This window comes from Cebus imitator, unplaced genomic scaffold (genome assembly GCF_001604975.1).
Source record: "Cebus imitator isolate Cc_AM_T3 unplaced genomic scaffold, Cebus_imitator-1.0 Scaffold182, whole genome shotgun sequence".
In the NCBI taxonomy this organism is placed as follows: Eukaryota; Metazoa; Chordata; class Mammalia; order Primates; family Cebidae; genus Cebus; species Cebus imitator.
The window spans coordinates 129721-152162 of NW_016107497.1; positions in this window are offsets into that span (position 1 = coordinate 129721).

The window sequence follows — 22442 nt, forward strand, 5'->3', positions numbered from 1 at the left end:
CAGCAAATCACACTGCCACGTGTGTACCTATGCAACAATTTTGCATGTTCTTCACATGTACCCCAAAACCTAAAATGCAATAAAATAAATGGGGGAAAAAAAAGAATAAGAGTTTTATAACAACAAAAAAAATCATATTACATATAAATTAATTCATAAAAAGCATTTGACAAAATTCAGTGGTGATGAATGATAAAACATTTGGCAAAGTCAGAAGACAAAGGAATTTTCTGAACTTGATAGTGCATATTTTCAAAAAACACAACAGTTAATACCATCCTATGAATAAAGACCACTGTTTCCTATCCCATCCTTTGCCAAGATCAGGAATAAGGCAAGGATGTCCATTCACATCAATCTTTCTTAGGTAATTTCTAGCCACTACAAGAAGACAAGGAAAAGGCACACATATTAGTAATAAAATTACATGCATAATATGTGCATATATAATAATTGTATGCACAGTATACACATATATGATAGTTGTATGCATAAAATCTAAAGGAATTTAGATTTTTAAAAACTCATGAGTTTAACAATGCAAAGACTCATCAACACACAAAAATCAGTGTTACTTATAATTTTAGGTATGAACAGTCAATATGCAGAAGTCCAAACTAAAAACACAATGCAATTTATATCACTCCAAATGAAATGGAATTCTTAAAGTATGTAAGATATATATTTAATAAAATATATTCAAGGCCTATATATTAAATTTCATTAAATTCTGATGAAGCAACTCAGACACTAAGATGAATGGATACATTCTGTTCATTGATTGAAAGACTCATAATAAAGATGTGAATTATCCCCAAATAATTCTACAAGGCTAATTCAATTTCTATTAGAATTCCAGCATACTTGTGGGCATAGACAATCATTTAAAATTTGTAAAGAATAGCACAGGGCCCAGAATTTAAGGAAAAAGAAAATATTGACACATAAGATGGTAAGAATTTCTCTTCCCAATTTTCAGGCTTACTAAATACCTACCTAAGCATAACCAAAGAAGTGTGGCTTTGGCAGAATAGACACATAGGTCAAAAGAATAGAAAACTCAAATAGACCCACATGAATGCATTCAAGTGACTTTTTAAATACAGGAACAAAAGCAATTTGCAAGAAAGCTATAGACTTTTCAGAAGGTACTAGAGCAATTGGACATGCATAGGTCAAAAAAATGAAATTTAATGGAAACTTCATGCTTTAATAGAAAATTAACTCAGATCAAATATGAAACAAAAGTATAGGAGGAGTTGTTTTGGATCTAGAAATAAAATTCTTAGAATTGATACCATAAACAGTTCTTAGGAGAAATAATTGATGAACTAGACTTCTTAAACATACACACACATACATATCCCTTGCTATATACAATACCAGGTGAAGAGCATGGAAAGACAAGCTACATTTAGAAATGAATGACAGAAGAGTGATATACAAGAGTTAAAGATGACTGAAGGGGAGAAAGGGAAACGAATTGGGAGAGACAGTTGTGGTTATAAAAGGGCAAAATGAGGGACCAGTGTGATGATGAAACTGTTCTATATCTTGAATATGATAATGTATATATAAATCTACACAAGTGACAATTGTGTAGAATTAAACACACACCAATACTGTACACATGAGGGATATTGAAACCTTAATGTTGGTTTATATTAATGACAATATCCTAATTGTGATACTAAATTACAGTTTTTAAAGTTATTACCATTGGTGAAAACTGGATAAGGTTTTTACGAATCTGTTTGTATTATTTCTTATAATTTATGTGACCCTACAATTATCACAACAAATTTTTCATTAAAAATAAGTATAAGGATATAAATACGAAAATTGTATATCCAACAAAATGCAATTCTGTGAACAATCTTACTATAAAACACATAGAAGTACCTAGTAAATAGATTAACACCATTATTTTGGTTCAAGAAAAGTAAAGGACAATACTTAGGGACAAATACTAATGAGAAAGGATAAAATTATCATGTCACACTGACGATGATAAGCAAATATACAAATTTCTCTACCATACAGGATTGGTAGCAGACACAAAAGTCAAAGAGGTGAAAGAATCAATGAAGATGGAGAGAAAAGTGGAACATAAAGATAAGAACCACAAATATATTTGCCATAACTTAAAGGATGTACTAAAATAAATCATTCCTAAACCAAAAAAAAAAAAAAGGGGCAAATGAACTCAGATGCAGCTTCTCAGATTTGTTAACCACAGGTCTTCCCTAACCCTCATTTGAAGTTAAATATATACTACTTACATGATTTGGAAACCAGAAGCTACTACCACCCCCAGTTAACTTAAAGTCATTCTGGCTTGACAGACTCTGGTATAAATGAAAAGCCCATGCCCAAGCATTATAAAGGCAGACCATAAAAAATGTAAAGAGGGTCTGGTGAGGTGGCTCATGCCTATAATCCCAGCACTTTTGGAGGACAAGGCAGGGGGACTATTTAAACCCAGGAGTTCGAGACCAGCCTAGGCAACATAGGGAGAATGCCATCTCTATGAAAAATTACAAAATTAGCTAGGCTTGGTGTCACACACCTGTAGTCCTGGCTACTCTGAAAGCTGAGGCAGGAGGATCACTTGAGCCCAGGAGTTCAAAGCTGCAGTGAGTCATAATAGCTCCAATGCACTCCAGCCTGGATGATAGAAAGGGACCCCATCTCAAAAAACAAAAACAGTAGCAGAAGATCTTAAATGTAAACAAAGAAAAGACTGCTTACAAAGAAACTATTACAACTGAAAGTACATTTTTAACAGTACCAAGGAAAGCCAGAAGACAATGGAACACCATCAAAGTAATGAAAAGCAAGGAAAATTTTAAAAATTGTATAGTCCAGTATACTTTATAGACATATAATCTAAACAAATTTAACTATATCGATGTTAAAAAGTTTTTGTCAAAAAAAAATGTTATTTTACACATTAAGAGGTAGATCTTTCCAAATACACACTGAAAGCATTAATGGCAAGTCTTTAAAATACTCATATAAAACACTAAGAGAGGCCACAAAAATGATTTGACAATATTTAGTAAAAATGAAGATGTTAATATGATGAAATTGGTAATTGCTTTCTCAGTTGTAATACCATAAATTTTAGACACTTATGTGTACATCATGCTACCATTTATATAAAGTTTCAAAATGTGATGACATATATCTTCTGAGATACATAACTATAAACTATTTTTTAAGAAGACATCTGACGATAGAAACTACCTTCAGGTATACCATTACCTCTAGGCAGGAGAGGAGAAAATGCTGCAGAGAAGAAAACATTTCTACTTATTAGTAATGTTTTCTCCTCTGTGTTTGTCACTGGTACTCTATTCTGGGGAGATATATATATATATATATATATATACACATATATATACACACACATACACACACACACACACACATATATATACACACACACACACACACACACACACACATATATACACACACACACACACACACACACACACACACACACACACACACACACACACATATATATATGGGGGGAGATGTTTTAAATATTTCATACATTTAAAATTTTCAATTTTCCCAACTACACCTGCCTTATTTCTATTTAAAGACATCAGTGGTAACGAACTGCTGTTTACCTTCTCTAAATATGAGGAATAAGATTATGAATACATCAATGTTATATAAACACAAATTAAAATTTATAATACGTATATTTTATAAACATACCTGTTCAACTCAAAAAATACAAATTACTTGAAAAATAATGTGATTAAGTTTGCATATGATTCATTTACCTGGTGAATACTTTCATGTTATGATTTTTACTTTCTAAAATACCTGAAACTTCAGGGAATTGACAGTGATAATGAAAATGTCCACTTCACATTTTTTAATGATTTATCTAAATTCTTACATTTCTTCAAATGTATTTTATTTACCTTGAGATATCAATGATGCCTTGGTGGGTATAGATACTTGACCCTTTCTCTCATTGGCATGCAGATAGTGATTTTAGTATTCAAGTGATTTTAGTATTCAAGATTTCAGGTGAGAAGTCAGATATTTATAAGATTATTTTTTGTAAGTAGCTTTTCCTTCTATTTGGACCGTTATAATAGTTTGTATTAGCTTTGGAGTTCCAGAATTTCACCAGAATATTCTAGGTCTGAGTCTTTCAAGCCCTTTTAATCCACACAGTTCAAGGGAACATTTTTCTATTCTTAATAGTTTAAAAATAACATAAATTATGAGAATATGTTGAAAGAGGACACAATGCTTAAAGTATATAATCTATAGGAATATTCCTGATAAATATAAATATTAATATTATTTTATCATCATGTTAACAAATATCAACATTCTTTTCTGTTTTAAGTGTTCTTTTTCAAAGTATATTATAGATTATTGCTCTTATCTAATTATGGAATATTTTTTAAAAGGAATCCTTATAGAGCTTAAAATGGGGAATATATTTTAAGTCATGGAAAACTGATATTAAAAAATAGTTTTGAATGTAAATGACATCTTATAGGCTGTGATTAGTCTTGCCTCCTCCATAGCCCAATTTTATCACTAAATATATGTTGGTTCTACCTTTCTGCTTCTCTCATCATACCTATGTACCCAGTTAATATCTCATCAAAATGCTGATATTTCCACAATACACCTTTTAATCCTTAGAGAAGCCACATATTTAATAAGCTATAATGTGAATGATTTTTCTTGAAGCTCTCCATGTGGCTGAGACATGGCATTAACCACTTTTAAATCTTCTTAAAAAAAAATACAGTACATATCCTCTAGATGTAATTACAGAAAAAACTTAATATGAATACTAAATAAAGAATTTAAATGACTGATTTACATCATTCATAGGCAATTGCTCAGGAAGACTTGGAAAGGAATACCAGTGTCATTCATATACCTACTACAGGTCCTAGAGGTAAAAGTAAAGATAGGAAAACACAATGAATGGGCTTTGGGTAATTTGAGGTGTGATCTGGTATGGATGTCAAGAAAACACATATGTCTGTCTTTTAACAAACTGTCTCTATTTGAGTCATTCAAGAAAACAGATTCATTTAGTTGTCTATCTTCATGGTAAAAATAAAATTGACACAAGTGAATTCAGCAGAGGAAATATGAGCATTCATATTCATATAAATGTACATATAGATTTATTTCTGATCTGAGAAAGGTAAGAGGAGATTTCACGTACACTATATTGATGCTTCTGAATTCCAGCTTCAGTCAAAGTATTATTGTCCCCTGCTGAATGTGCTACACTATATTATATATTAAAGCAAGATTTAACATACTTATGTGAATACTATAAGTCGTTATTAATGTCAGAAAAAATGACAAGTAAACACAGAAAACATATTAAACTAATATTTTAAAGCTCAAGGCAGTTGAGAAAGCTCAGGTAATCAAAGTGCCAGTCATGTTTTAATAAAAGACCCCTCCACGACATACATAATTGCTTAGTAACATCAATATGTCCGATTCCCTGAGAACTTGGAATAATAGCTCAGTATTATTTTGAGAATTTCCAATTAAAAATCCCTGGACATAGCTTAGACTCAGCAACATATTTGAGAACAAAAGCCATAGACTTCTTGGGCCCAAACAACTTTAACTAACTTGACCAGATGCATTTAATAAGTTCTTCCCTCCCACCCCACCCCACCCCCCCGCCTAGTTGGTGGTGAAACGAGAAGTCCACAGTGAGCTTAGGGAGGTCAGCTGTGGAAGGAGATTTAATTTGGGAACAACTGATTCTACTTTAAGGGCAATGATTAAATCAATGCAAAATTTAACCAAGAAAAACTGTATTTTGAGAATTTACCATAGACAAATCAGTTGACCAAATATCACAAGTGACACAAATATGGCTCTGTGTCATAATTCCTAAATTCTAGGAGGTGAAACTAGTCAATGTTGTAGACAGTGTTTTAAGGTATCCTGTCTTGATCTAACAAACAACAAGGAGAGAACAAACAATGATCTCGAAGTGATTCTTCAAGACGTTGCATGGATAGATCTGACAGGATTGAGCACCGATGGAAAAATATTTTACGGCAACCTTAGAGGGAAAGTTATGGCTACAAAAGACACTTGCTCAGGTGGCTATTTTGGGAGTTTGAAGATGAAGGAACAACAGAAAAGACTAAAGAGGTACAAGAAATAGCTAAACTGCACAATAATCTGTGTATCTGACAGGTAAATTTGAAGATTTTGACTCATCAAGGCTTTCTTTTCATAATGTCTTTAGAGCCACACCAAGGATAAATGACTGGAAAGAAGAGATATATAGATGTATGAAGGAAGGAAGAAAGTATCATCATCACTATCCCCATTTAGGAGAAGGAATAACGAACATAGAGAGGTGAATTTTTAGGCAGTTAGCAAGTGGTAATCGGGATGTAAACCTGCGTCTCTAAACAAAAACTCGTGTTTTTTCTACCACATCCAGCCGTTTTGAGGGAACTTGGTCACATAGGCTTTGTACGACCTACCACTATGTCTTTTTATTTAAGTTTGGATAATTGAATCCACATCACAAGGTGCTACTTCTAAAAAAAAAAAAAGTCAAATACAATGGGCATGCAGATGCCTCTCTCTCTCTCTCACACACACACACACACACACACACACACACAGAGGAAGAAATTGGCCCTAAGACAAACTTCTGTTGGGGCCCAGGGGATACTACCCCAAAATATGACTATAGGAGACCAAAATAGGCCACCCCAAAATATTTCTCTTTGATGTATAGATTAGTTCAAGCTGATTAAGAAACTGCTGACACAGAGGTAGCTCTGAAAAGCTTCCATGTGGTAAATAAAACTTTCACCTATAAAGGAAATTTTTTTACTAGTACAATATCTACAAGAGTTACTTAGAGATAATAGCTATCACTTGAGAGATTTTATCTTTATAGCAAAGCAAAAATTACTTGCCATACATCTGCTCCTCTCATGCTCCCATAATTTGTCTCTACCATCCCCCCAGAAACCCCAAGTCGCTCTTCCTTTCTGTAGCTCAAGATGTCATATAAACTCGAATCATCTGTTCTTTCTTGAGTCTCATATATCTGTGGGACTCCTGTGCATATAGATATAACGTAAATTTTTTTTTCTATTAATCTGTCTTCTGTCAATTTAATTCATAGCCCAGCCAAAGAACCCAGAAAGGTAGAGAGAAGCCACTTTTTCCTTATCTACACTTTCAACTTATCATATTTACACTATATTATTGTTTAAAATTGCAGTACTGTAACCTCATCATTCACGTTCTAAAAAGTGTTATTGAGAACCTAAAAATTGTCTACTTTCTTCTTCTTCGAAGTATTCTGTGCTTAGCGAGGCAAAATTTATTCTATGAAGTTTATACTTACTTTATAAAACAGCATTTCCTATTGTGAAAAATTATTGTATATAACATATAAAATACTTTTTATAAAATTCATGAAATCACCTAAAAATTCAGCCTCCCAGAGAAACCCCCAATTAATCCGTTGATGTATTTGGTCATTTCTATTGTTCAATGTCCATATAAAAACAATGAGTAATATATTTGAAAGCATTTGCCTAGCTCTATTTCCATGAAATTTTCATTAGCCAAAAACTCCTTATCTGATACTATGACTGGGCAATAATATTACGCTCTTTCAAAAGGTAATTTCAGATTTGACATATAAAGAACTTTATATTCATCACTCCCACCCTTACAACCACAAAGCTAGACATAAAAGAAATAACTTTTCTTGGACTCACCAGAGAATTGAGTTCTCAGGGCAAACCGTCACTGCAAGAGGCCTTAGCATTCAAGGAGTCAGTGGAGGTGTTGTTTACCTGGAGCAAAAGCCACTGGAGTCATGAATTGGTAGGAATACTTGAAATGCCAGAGGACGACTATGAAGCATTAAACTCCATGAATCACAGTTTTAAGGGGGCCCCCACACTTTTGTGGGTTTTACCTTCAAGAATCCCACAAAGTTCTCACAGTAAAGGGCCAAAAACTTTCCAGCAAGGCTCTAGCAGGGTAAGAGGAAAAGGAGCCAGTTTGAAGTACTTCTAGAGGCTTCCTCTTCACAAAGACTGACTCTTCAGGTGGTAAGACTTTCAGAGAGCTTTATCACACCTAGCGAGAAGGGCATTTATCCACTGATAGCTTCCCTAGAGCCTCCTGTCTCCTGTAAATGAGGGGTGGGTAGGAGAACATTAGAAAGATTCCTGAAGTGCTCATTGTAGCCCAGGAGCAAAAGCATTAAAATAACGTGATTTAATTTAAGATTGTAAAGACCTTTCTCCCTCACACCTCAGTATCACATCAATAGGGATCTAGTATAATGACAGTGGAATGCAGCTAAAAGAGACTTTTCAGGAAGAGGTCTTAGACAAAGACAACAGAAGAGCAACAGAAGGAAACTGGACCTATAGATGCAGCAATCCCACAAAAACGCACCTCCTGGCAATTAACCTGTTAACCTCAATTAAGCTCAAACAACTTCAATTATCCTCAGATTACAGGGCTTCCCTTAGACTCTATCACCTCGTGAGACTAAGGGAAAGGCCTAGCTTTTAGCACGCAAAACAAACAAAAGCAAGAAATGCTACGTGTAAGACAAAGCACATTGTGAAGATAAAACAACAGAACCAGACTAAAAAATGACACAGATGTTAGGATAGAAATAAGAAAGGGAGTTGAAATAACTATGATTTATCAAGATATTTACTCAGAAAAGTAGACAATATTTAAGAGCAGATGTGTAATGTAAACAGAGATAAAAACTCTTAAGAATTAATCGAAAGAAAATGCTAGGAAAAAAACAAAAATAAACACAGTGACTGTCTTTGAGATGCTCATTCATAGGTTGGCTATGGCTGAAAATGCATCAGTGAGCTAACGAGATGCCAAAAGAAATTTCCAATACTGAAACGCAGGGATAAAAAGTAACGAGAAATGCAAAACAATACGAAAACAAAATCCAATAACTGTGGAACAATTTCAAAAGCTATAAAAACGTGTAATTGAAATATCAGAAGGAGAATGGAACAGAAAAAATATTTTTAATACTATTCAACAATTTTTCAAAATTAATAACAGGTAGTAAAGTACAGACCCAGGAAGGAAACTGAGGAGAATGAATACACCAAAAAAAATCTACAAAAAGGCATACTACACTCAAACTGCATAAAACCAAATGCAAACAGAATCCTGAAAGAAGCAGGGATGGGGTAGAAGGAGATGGAGAAAACATCTTACCCAAAGGGTAACAAGCAGTAAAAATTGCAGCAGTTTTCTCACCAAAAACCATGCAAAGATGAAGAAATTGAAGTGAAATAAATATTGTTGAAAGAAAAAAAATGTAACCTAGTATTTTATATTCATGAAAATTTTCTTTCAAAAGTGAGGGCGAAATAAAGACAGCAAATAATTCAGCAAATCAAAAGACAGTGCAGCCATTCGAAACTATTATTTTCTTTGAAGCCTGGATCTCTAGATATGGTTAGCAGTCACGTCTGAAATAATTGTTTATTTAACTTTTCCTAGGTTCATACAATAAATGCCTCATAAATTGACATTCTTTTAGTTTCTAAAATCATTTTTCCACCCACAGCGTAGAAAAGGTATGCATATCAGTGTGCTATATGGATGGGTTGGCTAGATAAAATATAGTTAACAGAGTTGACTTGTAATTTATTATAAATAACAAAAATATTTTAAGTAGATCCCATGAATTTGAGATCTCCTTATATACAAATTTTTTTGTTGTTTATATGTAACTCAAATTTAATTGAATATTTTGTATTTTTGTTGGCTAAATATGGTAAGCTTACATACAGGTAAAACAAAGCACAGCCTCAATTACAGCCAACTCATCACCAAAAGTTGCCCAAAACACTAATCCCAATAAGGTAGCTTTAATTAGAATAATCAGATGTATCTAGCAGTTCATCATGCCTTATATCTTAATAATATCAGTTGTCACCAATAACAAACACCTGTTAAAACTCAGTCTATTTGTTGAACAAAATACTCTCTATAACTTCAATTTTTGCTTATTTTAAAAAATAATAATTATGACTTTTTTGGACTCTAAAACTTTTCAAAGTCTCCTGATTTTAACTTAAGTAGTCATCACTTAGTGGTAGCTGTTATTTTTCTCTCCCATGTCAATCAATATAGGGATTATAGTTAAGGTAAGTTGGCTTCTTGCTGCTTTTTGCAAATTTCAGACTGTAGTTTCTGTCACATCTCTAAAGACCTGAGCACCTTTAAAGCAAATGCTATTAACTAAACCACCTTTTACTGTTACTGGCTGCGTGGGTTGTTGACTCTCAGTAAATAGAAATAAACCAAGAGTCTGAGATGGGTTTGAGCAAGGCACTTTACTGGGGCTTTCAGCTCCAGCAGAAAGGGAAACAGCAAAAGAAAGAGACTTGAAGCTGGCTTCAGAAAGCAAGTTAGTCGTTAGTCTGAGGTCTTATTTCCTTTGGACCTCCTCCAGGTGACATCTTTGCATATTTGAAGGGGTGGTCTGTCATTTTCACCTGTGCAGTTTCTCCTTATGCTTCTTCATTGGATGCCTGTCTCATTAGCATCTTAAATCTCCACCTAGGAGCATTATTTTTACTATTAAAATGAAGCAAAGATCAGGATAGGACAGGATAGGACATTACTTGGCATGCACATTTGGGGAGGGTCTTTTGGAAAGTGCCTGCACTTGTTAACTAGGATGTTTGTTTCCAGCGTGCTGTGTTCCTTTCTGTTCTGGGTTGGTTTACTTTGTGAAAGAAAGTGTTCACAGTTGCCAGGCTGCAAGGCTGAACAAAGCTAGCACAGTCAACTGCACATAAGGAAAAGTGGAGAGGGGTCCCATCCAGTTTTTCCTATCTGTCTTAGTACTTTCCAGACTATCGAATCCAAGATTACTTGCTTCTTTAGTTGAAGATTTTGATACCTTTACCATCTTCATTGCCATCACTATTTTGAGCATCAAAACTCATCTTTCAATATCCATGTAGAGGATCCATCCAGTGCTCTAAACTCTCAATTGCTTTATCTCATGCCAACAGAATTTACGTTTTCTCCTTCACCTTAGCCACCATAGTCATGTATGTGTCAAGTCTGACCAACAGACTCAACAGAGCAATGGATGAAAGATGTACACTGACACAGGCTTGCCAGTCAGCATGGCCAGGAGACCTTTGCCAGAGTCAGCAGCATAGCTAAGCCAGCGATGCCCACATTTATTTAGTACAGATTAAATGACAAAGGTCTCAAGTAAACACCATTAGAGTGTAATTAACATTTCCAACTCCTCGAGCAGAAAGCAGTCATGCACCCAAGGATGATCAAAGGTCAGTCTTAGGACCGTAAACAAGCTATTTAGATAAACTCCTCTACATTCTCTTGTTATTTGCTTTTTGGTATTAGTTCAAGGTAAGAGGATCAGGCTGCTTTCAGCCATGATCTTGGAACTCTTTTCCAAGGCTTTTGCAAAATCTTCCAGCCTTCCAAGACGGTTTGCATTTTCTATAATTTCTCCCACCATTCTGACTGATCTCCTACATCTGTGGTCTTAGGTTAGGCCAGAGTCTCATCATCTTGCTGTGGCATGCATTTGTGTCATTATAAAAATACAGGTGTATTCCAGATATTCTCTTCAGTTACAAGGGCAACTGTGTGGGGACTGCTGAGCCTAGTGCCTTACTGGTCCTGGATCTGAGCCTGGTGCCTCGCTGGCCCTGAATGAGAGGCACCCTGTTTACCTCAGCTTGCCATGTACATATTTTCATTTTGTATCTGTGCCCTGAACAGAAAACATTTGTGAAGCTTCTTAGTTTAATATTCACCACTGCACAACATCTTAATATTAATTTCTGGAATCCACCTTCAACCAAATTTCTCACACTTCCTACTCATATCTTCTAAATAACCTCTCTAACAATTTTGAATTCCAACTGAGGCCACATACCAATTGACCCCACCATGCTTACATTTTCAATTGTTCTTCTATCCTGACCAGATTAGATTGTAGGGTCTGTGACTGTTATCACATCCTTAAATATACACAGTGGTTTAGTCAAACTCTCCTTTTTATCCCTTGACAGATATTTATCTCTGATTCAAAGTAGTTAAGCATGCCTAAAAAAATAAAATACAAAAACAAGCACATATGTTCCACCTTAAATAGGTTGCCACAAGTTACATCTGGTCTCTCAACACTGTTAGTTATCTTATATTATTTCCCACTTAATTTCCCATTTAATTAAACATCTTCTCAGTTGACTATACCTCACCTTGTCTTCTCTACTGAAAATTTCAAACTACCTTCCTTTAATTTATTTGTAGTTTTATGTACCTTCTTAATTTACCAAGGGATCAAAAGTATTGCAAGAGATATTTTTATACCACCAACTCTGCTAACCATTCAGGATTCATGTAATTTACTTTTCCTTCTTCTAATGAGGAGTGATTTTACTTCTGTATTGGTTACCTTGTGGTGTCATAATAAAGTTTAAGCAACCAAAAACTGGGTGGCTTAAAATAACACAAATTTATTATTATATAGTTCTAGAAACTAAAAGTTTGATATCAACGTGTCAGTGGGGCCCTGCTTCCTCTGAAACCTGTAAGGAACAACCCTTCTTTCCCTTTCTAGCTTGTAGTAGAGGCTGTCAGTCTTTGGCAACCCTTGGCTTGCAGCTTGATGTAGTTTGGATGTTTGTCCCCTCCAAATTTCATGTTGAAATTTGATTTCCAATATTGGAGCTGGGGCCTGTTCGGAGGTGATTAGATCATGGAAGTGGATCCCTGATGAATGGTTTAGCACCACCCCCTTCATGATAAGTGATAACTCATTCAGATAGTTGACACAAGATCTGGTGGTTGAAAAGCCTGGAACCCCATTCCCCAACTTCTCTCACGTCCACTATCACCATGTGATGTGCTTATTCCTGCTTTACCTTCAGCCATGAGTAAAAGCTCCCTGAGGCCTCACCAGAAGCTAAGCAAATGCCAGCATCATGCTTCCTGTACAGCAAAAGACAGACACTTTTGAGACCTTTATGGCTCCACCATTGCCTGAGAAATTAGAATAGTTACCCTAACCAACTCAGGGCAAGCTCAGATCCCCCTGCTACTACCACAGTTGGTACTCTCTAGAATACATGAGTTGGTTGGCTGGAGGCCAAGCAACTGAGGCAACTGCAGCAACTCATGACAGAAAACCCTGCTCCCAGGAAGGAGAATACAACAGCTAATTCCATTGCCTAAAACATCCTGGTTAACCAGAGGTCCTGAGCCTGTCCACATGACAACTTCCCTGCTAGCATAACAAGCATTTGAGAAAGCCAGCACACTAAACCTATCTGAAACCAAGGACTCTCACAGAGCGTACTTCACTCCCTAGCTACCTCCACCAGAGCAGGTAAGTGCTGGTATCCATTGCTGGGAGACCTGAAGATGAACGACATCACAGGACTCTTTGCAGACATTTCCCAGTACTGACCTAGAACCCAGTAGCTCCACTGGGTGGCTACACCAAGAAGAGCAGTAATAATCACTGCAGTCTGACTCTCAGGAAGACCTAGCTCTAGGGGAAGGAGGAGGGCACCACATTAATGTATTACCCTAAGGGATGAGAGAATCTGAAGAGCAGGACTTGAGTTCCAGATGGTTCCACTGAAACAGTCTACCCAAATGAGAGGGAACCAGAAAAGTAATGCTAGCAAAATAACAAAACGGGGTTTGGTAACATCCCCAAAAGATTACAGTAGCTCCCCAGCAACGGATCCAAACCAAGATGAAACAGAACTGTCAGATAAACAATTCAGAAAGCTGATTATTAAGCTACTTAAGAAGATACCAGAGAAAAGTGAAAAACAAAGAAATTAAAAAAAAATACAGGATATGAATAAAAAATTTTTCAGAGAAATAGATATCATAAGGAAAGAACAGTCACATCTTCTGGAAATGAAAGACACAATTAGAGAAATGCAAAATGAACTGGAAATTTTCAGCCATAGACTAGAACAACTAGAATAAAACTTCAGAGCGCAAAGACAAGGCTTTTGAATTAACCCAATCAGACAAAGACAACAAAAATGATAATAATAAATAAACCTTTAGAAAATAGAATTTTATTAAATGGTCAAAACTAAGAATAATTGGCATTTCTTGAGTAAGAAGAGGAATTTAAAAGTTTGGAAAACTTTTTTGAGGAAATAAATGAAGAAAACTTCCTTGGCTTTGCTAGAGATCTATACATTCAAATACAAAAAGCTAAACACAGACACACACACACACACACACACACACACACACACACACCCCGGGGCATTCATTGCAAAAACATTGTCACCTAGGCATATTGTTATCAGGATATCTAAAGTCATGATAAAGAAAATAATCTTAACAGCTGTGAGACCAAAGTACCAGGTAACCTATAAAGACAAACCTATCAGATTGACAGCAGATTTCTCAGCAGAAGCCTTACATGCCAGAAAGGATTGACGTCCCATCTTTAGCCTCCTAAAACAAAATAATTTTCAGCCAATAATTGTATGTCCAGAAAATCTAAGCCTCATAAATGAAGAAGAGAGAAAGTCTTTTTCAGATCAACAAATACTGAGATAATTTGCCACTAGGAAGCCAGCACTATAAGAATTGCTAATAAGGAGCTCTAAATTTTGAAACAAAACCTCAAAATACACCAAAATAGAACCTTCTTAAAACATAAATATCACAGGGCCCATAAAACAATAACATAATGAGAAAAAAAAAGTTATACTAGAATAATTAAAAGAAGAGTAATTTATATCTCAATAAATGGTATAAAGAATAATTTCTATCTCAATAAATAAATGTAAATGGCCTAAATGCTCCACTTAAAAGATGCATAATGGCAGAATGAATAAAAATTTACCAACTAAGTATCTGCTGGCTCCAAGAGACTCATATAACACATAAGGACTCATATAAATTTAAGGTAAAGGGGTAGAAAAGATACCCCACACAAATGGAAACCAAAAGTGAGCAGGAATAGCTATTCTTATATGAGAAAAACAGATTTTGAAGCAGCAACAGCAAATTAAGACAAAGAGGGACATTATATAATAAAAATTAGTAAAGAAAGAAAATATCATTATCTTAAATATATATAAAACCAATGCTGATGCTTCCAAATTCATAAAACAATTACTACTGGACCTAAGAAATGAGATAGATGGCAACAAAATAATAGTGGGGGACTTCAATGCAACACTCACAGCATTAGATGGGTCACCAAAACAGAAACTCAACAAAGAAACAATGGACTTACACTATTTTTTAGAACAAACGTACTTAATAGATATTTATAGAACATTCTACTCAACAGCTTTGGAATACACAATCTTTTCATCAGCACATAGAATGTATTCCAAAATAGACCGTAAGATAGGTCACAAAACAAGTCTCAATAAATTTGAGGAAATCTAAATTATATTGAGCACCCTCTCAGAACTCAGTGAAACAAAGCTGAAAATTAACTTTAAAAGAAGCCCTCAAAACTATACAAATACACCTAAATTCAATAATATTCTCATGAATGATCTTTGGGTCAACAATAAAATCAAGATAGAAATTTTAAAATTTTTGAATGGATCAATAGTGAAACATCTTATCAAAACTTCTGAGTTACAGAAAAAGCACTGCTAAGAGGAAAGTTCATAGCATTAAATTCCTACATCAAAAGTCTGAAAGAATGCAAATAGACAATATAAGATCGTACCTCAAGGAACTAGAGAAATAAGTACAAACCAAATCCAAAGACTGCAGAAAACAAGAAATAACAAATTTCAGAGCAGAATTAAATGAAATTGAAACAAAAAATACAAAATATAAATGAAACAAAAAGTTGCTTCTTTGAAAAGATAAACAAATTTAATAGATTATTAGCAAGATTAACCAAGAAAAGAAGAAATAAGAACAAAATAAGCTTAATTAGGAACAAAACAATACAACAGAAATGCAAAAGACCATTCAAGTCTACTATTACATAACCAACTAGAAAATCCAGGGGTGATGGATAAATTCCTGGAATATATAACCCTCCCAGATTAAATCATGAAGAAATAAAAATTCTGAACAATAAGTAGCGAGATTGAAATAGTAATAAAAAAATTGCCCAAAAATGTCCAGAACCAGATGGATTTACAGATGAATTCTAAGAGACATTCAAAAAAGAATTAGTACCGATGCTGCTGAAACTATTATAAAAGATATAGAAAATGTGAATCCTTCCTAAATCATTCTATGAAACCAGTAATATCCTAATACCAAAACACGGAAACGACATAACAAAAAAAGAAAACTACAGACCAGTATCCCTGATGAACATAGAAGCAAAAATCCTCAACAAAATACTAGCTAACCAAACCCAACAGCAAATCAGAAAGATAATTCACCATGATCAAGTGAGTTCCATGCCAAGAATGCAGAGATGATTTAACATACACAAGTCAATAAATGTGATACATCACATAAAGATAATTGAAAATTAAAATCTTTTGATTATCTAATAGACATAGAAAAAGAATTTGGCAAAATTCACCATTGCTTTATGATTAAAACCTCAGCAAAAATTGGCATAAAAGGTACATACCTCCAGGTAATAAAAGTCATCTATGACAAACCCATAGCCAACATTATACTGAAGGAGGAAAAGTTAAAAGCATTTCCCCTGAGGGCTGGAAGAAGACAGGATGCCCACTTTCACCACTGCTATTCAACATATTACTAGAAGTCCTAGCCAGAGAAATTGGCAAGAGAAAGAAATAAAGGGTATCCAAATCAGTAAAGAAGTCAAACTGTTGCTGTTCACTAATGATATGATTGTATATTTAGGAAACCCTAACCCTGCAGACTCATTGAAAAAGCTCCTAAATCTGATAAATGAATTCAATACAGTTTCAGGATACAAAATTGGTATACAAAATCAGTAACACTGCTATACACCAACAATTACCAAGCTGAAAATAAAATCAAGAACACAACCTTTTTTACAACACCTGCAAAAAATAAAATAAAATTGTGTTACCCGACTTCAAACTATGCTACAAGGCTATAGCTACCAAAACAGCATGGGACTGGTATAAAAATTAGCAAATAGACCAATGGAAAAGAATAGGGAACCCAGAAATAAAGCCAAATGCTTACAGCCAACTGATCTTCACTAATGAACAAAAATGTAAATTGGAAAAATAATACCCTGTTTAACAAATGGTGCTGGGATAACTTGCAAACCACATGTAGAAGAATGAATCTCGATCCCATCTTTTATCTTATACAAAAATCAACTCAAGATCAAAGACTTAAATCTAAGAGCTGTAACTATAAAAATTCTAGAAGATAACATTGGAAAAACCCTTCTAGACATTGGCTTAGGCAAAGAGTTCATGACTAAGAAAACAAAAGCAAATGTTACCAAAACAAAAATAAAAAGATGGGACCTTATTACACTAAAAACTTCTGCATATCAAAAGAAATAACCAGAAGAGTAAACAGACAACCCACAGAGTAGCAGAAAATACTCACAAACCATGCATCTAACAAAGGACTAATATCCAGAATCTTCAAGGAGCTCAAACAAATCAGCAAGAAAAAAACAAATAATCCCATCAAAAAGTTGAAATGAAAGCAAAAAGACAATTCTGAGAAGAAGATATACAACTGGCCAACACACATGTGAAAAATACTCAACATCTCTGATTATCAGGGAAATACAAATTAAAACACAATGAGATATCACCTTACACTACAAGAATGGCCATAATTAATCAATTTAAAAAAATCGATGTTGGCATGGATGTGTTGAAAAGGAAACACTTCACTACTGGTGGAAATGTAAACTAGTACAATCATTATGGAAAACAGTAGGGGGATTCCTTAAAGAATTAAAAGTTGATCTACCATTTGATCCAGCAATACTACTACTATTTACCCAATTTAAAAGACATCATTATATGGAAAAGACACCTGGCCCAAATTAAAAGACATCATTATATGAAAAAGACACTGGCATGTGCATGCTAATAGCAGCACAATACACTGTTGCAAAAATATGGATCCTACCTAAATGTCCATCAACCAACAAGTTAAAAAAAATTATATATATATATATGTGTGTGTGTGTGTGTGTGTGTGTGTGTGTATATATATATATATAAAATACGTATATACACACACAGCATAGAATACTACTCAGCCATAAAAAGAAATGAAATAATGGCATTTGGAGCAACCCAAACATGGTTAAACACCATTATTCTAAGTGAAGTAACTCAGAAATCTAAACCAAACATTGTATGTTCTTACTTAAAAGCAAGAGCTAAGCTATGAGGATGCAAAGGCATAAGAATAATATAATTACATAATAAACTTTGGGGACTTGGGGGAAGGGTGGGAGAAGAGTGAGGGATAAAAGACTACACATTGGGTATGTTGTACACAGCTCAGTTGATGGGTGCTCCAGAATCTCAGAAATCACCACTAAAGCCCTTATCCATGTAACCAAAAACTATCGAAATAATACAAAATAATATAAAATCACCCCCTAAATACACACACACCCTAAATACACACACACACACACACACGTGTGTGTGTGTGTGTGTGTGAGGCAAAGGAGTCATGCAGAATACAGAACTGATAAAGATTAATATGGAAAAGCAGACAACTACTTCAAAAAATTGGCAAAAAGTAAAAGTATTCTTAAAAGAGGATATTCAGGCCGGGCGTGGTGGCTCAAGCCTGTAATCCCAGCAGTGTGGGAGGCCGAGGCGGGAGGATCACGAGGTCAAGAGATCGAGACCATCCTGGTCAACATGGTGAAACCCCGTCCCTACTAAAAATACAAAAAATTAGCTGGGCATGGTGGCGCGTGCCTGTAATCCCAGCTACTTAGGAGGCTGAGGCAGGAGAATTGCTTGAACCCAGGAGGCGCAGGTTACGGTGAGCCGAGATCACGCCATGGCACTCCAGCCTGGGTAACAAGAGCGAAACTCCGTCTCAAAAAAAAAAAAAAAAAAGAGGATATTCAAAACCCCAACAACCATACTGAAGACATGACAACTAAAACCACAATGAGATATGACTATATATTCCAGAGTACCAAAAAAGTATTAGACTTTTCATAAACTGCCGGTGAAAGTATAAATTAGTATATGTACTATGAAATACTATTTGTCAGTATTTTCTAAACCTGAGTGTACACCAACCCTGTCACTTGGTATTGCTCCACTACATATATAAAAAGAGAAATATCCAAAATATATACACAATTATGGACATAGTAGCAATATTCATAGCAGTTCCAAACTGGAAGTACTCTAAATGTCTATCAATATTAGATTGGGTTAAAGAAAACTATAGTCTAAGAATCAATTACTTTTAAGCACAACAGTAGATGAATATCAATGAGTATCACCATCATCATAGTTAGTAAAGGAGCCCTGCTACAAAAAGCAAGTATTATAAACTTTGATTTGATTGGAATTTAAAATAAGAGAAAACTAGTCTATCATAATAAAGGTCAGAATATTGACTATTTCTTAGAATAACAATTATTAGAAAGAGGTACCACGGAGGCTTCTGAATGTTGATAATATCCTACACATTGATGAGGCAGCCTCATTTTTCAAACAAACTAAAAATCACAGCGATTAGTTTAATCATCTGTGTCATAAGGCCATTGAATGAAGAATATGGGAGGATGCAAAGCCTGATTTTCTCATGTTGACCATGGGACATCTGGAAATAGAAGCTAGGGGTATCTATAGAAAGGGCAGTAATTGAAAGATGGGATATTTCACTCCTGGGATCATGCTGGGTAGCAGATTTTTCTTTACCAATTGATAGTGATGAAAACATGCAATTTAGTATTCAGTGGTTTCTAAGCTATAGAGTCAAAGAAGGAGCTACATATTACCTTTTAATAATACGAGAAAACAGACTGGTAGACAAACAGTGAGGATGGCTTGTATCATTACTCAGGAGTCCAGTAAAGAAAATTGTACAAGCCACTGCCCTACAAACAGATTTCGCTGCCTTTCAGAAAATAGTGTTTTCCTAACAAGGGTTGACACTGAGTCAAGTATGCTTGTTTTATAATGTCAATGTTAGCTTTGATTTTAGATCCCTGAAGATGTTTTAAATTGTGAGTATGCAAGTCCTAGAAAAATCTATGTTGCAAAAGTAAATACCTTCACAAAAATTATTTTTTACAGTCTTATTGTAGAAAATAATATTTTGAGAATTTTACTAATCTTAAAAGTTGCTATTCTAAAACTAAGCATTCTTCCTATCATTTGGCTGGGTTTACTAAAGTAATAATATTAAAGAAATGATTAAAATAAGTGATAGTCTGAGCTTATATTTTTTAGAAATCAATAGCCTTACCAAAATAATTATGAAATGTCTGCCAAGTATTCAAGTGTCTGGGACATGGATTTAATAGATAGTTTCTATCAAAATTAATTATATTTTATATCTAAGTAAAAAAAAAAAAAAACGCTATGTAACACTATTTAAATGATATTAACACTCTCAAAGACAAAAATAATTGACACTAAACCTATCTATTTTCACAAAGTTAATACATCAGAGATTAACTACTCAGTAAGAAATCTTAAAAATAAGGCAAAATAGTAAATTAACTGAATGCTCAGAATATTATTGTTATTTGTTAGCTATTTTTCAACTTTTACACAGTGGATGGTATTAAGCATTTCTGTCTGAACCTTGTCATATCTTTCACTATTTTTAGTATATCATTTGGTCAATTATAAAATCTGTTTCTGACACAGATATCTATCGCTGATTCAAATTTTCTGTACATTAAAATATATTTTTCAATGTTTTAATGTATAAAATTTAATGTAAAAATGTATAAAATTTTTATATTAAAAAGTTTATATAATATATATATATATATATATATATATATATATATATCAGTACTCCTGCTATTAGCAGTAGCCAATTTTATTAAATGCTTACTATTCACTAGACTCAGCCTAAGGGGATTTATTCATATTATTTTTATCAAATTAGTACAACAAGGCTAGAAGATACTAATATTTTTCCTGTTTTATAGACAAGGAAAATAAAGCTTGGAGAGGTGTAATAGCTTACTCAAAGCCATGCAGTTTTTAAATAGTAGCAAGAATTCAAACTCTGGAAGTCTAAATCCAAACCCGATTTCATTAAATATGTTTGTTTTTGTATAAACACAAACATATGGTACAGAGAAAATAGTTATATACACCAAATGAGAATAAAAGTAACCCAAAACACAGAATTACATAATTTATCATATATTCCAGAGGTATTATGAAACGATAAGGTAGACATTAATAAGTTGCATTAATAAATTTGGAAAATCGTTAATAAAGTTTCAAAATGTCTCCAAAATCAAAGAAGATGACAAATAATATGAAGTTAGTTATGATGGACAATATATCCACTTTATAATGAACAGGGAGCTCCTAAATGTGTGCTTTCTAAAAGACTGGGCTCTTACATAGACTTTATAATTGTATATGAAAGACATACGAAAAGGAAATCTTTTAATATATATTAGTTAGGAAAGAGGCATATGTTCCAATGGATGCCCTTCATGTGAAAAAATGGAAAGAAAAAAAATGTTGAAAGGAGTCATATGAAAAAGTTGAGGCTTTAAAAGTGTGTTATATTTTTTTTCAAATTATGCACATGAAATACATATTACTCATATAGTCTCTAAAACAAATAGTTACAGGAATCAATAATACATACTTCCTATATAATTTTACATTTCTAACATTCTTATCTGGTTCTTTACAATAAAAATAAATTCTTTTTTTTGTGAATTCTCTCTTCACTGTAATCACATTGAAACCTTACTGTAGATGGCACATTTTACAAGTTGAAAGTAGACAGAATACATTTCCTCTTTCCATTTCTAAACCTTCTAGTGTTTCTATTCATGTGGTAAAATAGATTTTCAAAGCAAAATTTGCCTATCAGTCCCTGTTAAGAGGATTCTATGGAGGTAAGAGAGACAGAGGACCATTTGGGAAAAAAGAATATGCTAATATTTTCCTTTATCTTTGAAAATAACTTGAAAGTATTTTAAGTTAATATTAAAATATTAACTTTAGGAATATTGTTAAAGGATAAAGAAAATATTTATATTAAAAATCATAGGTGATATATATTTGGTTTTGGATAACAGAACATTTTCATATGGAAATCAGTGGTGACGTGGTGAGGTGTGGAGTCTATGGCCCATGCCTTCTAGTCCTCTAGACTAGATTACTTTACTCTTTATTGACTAGGTTTCCTGTTGGGTCACTAAATCAGACAATGCCCTTTAGACATCTTTCTTTTATACCGTGAAG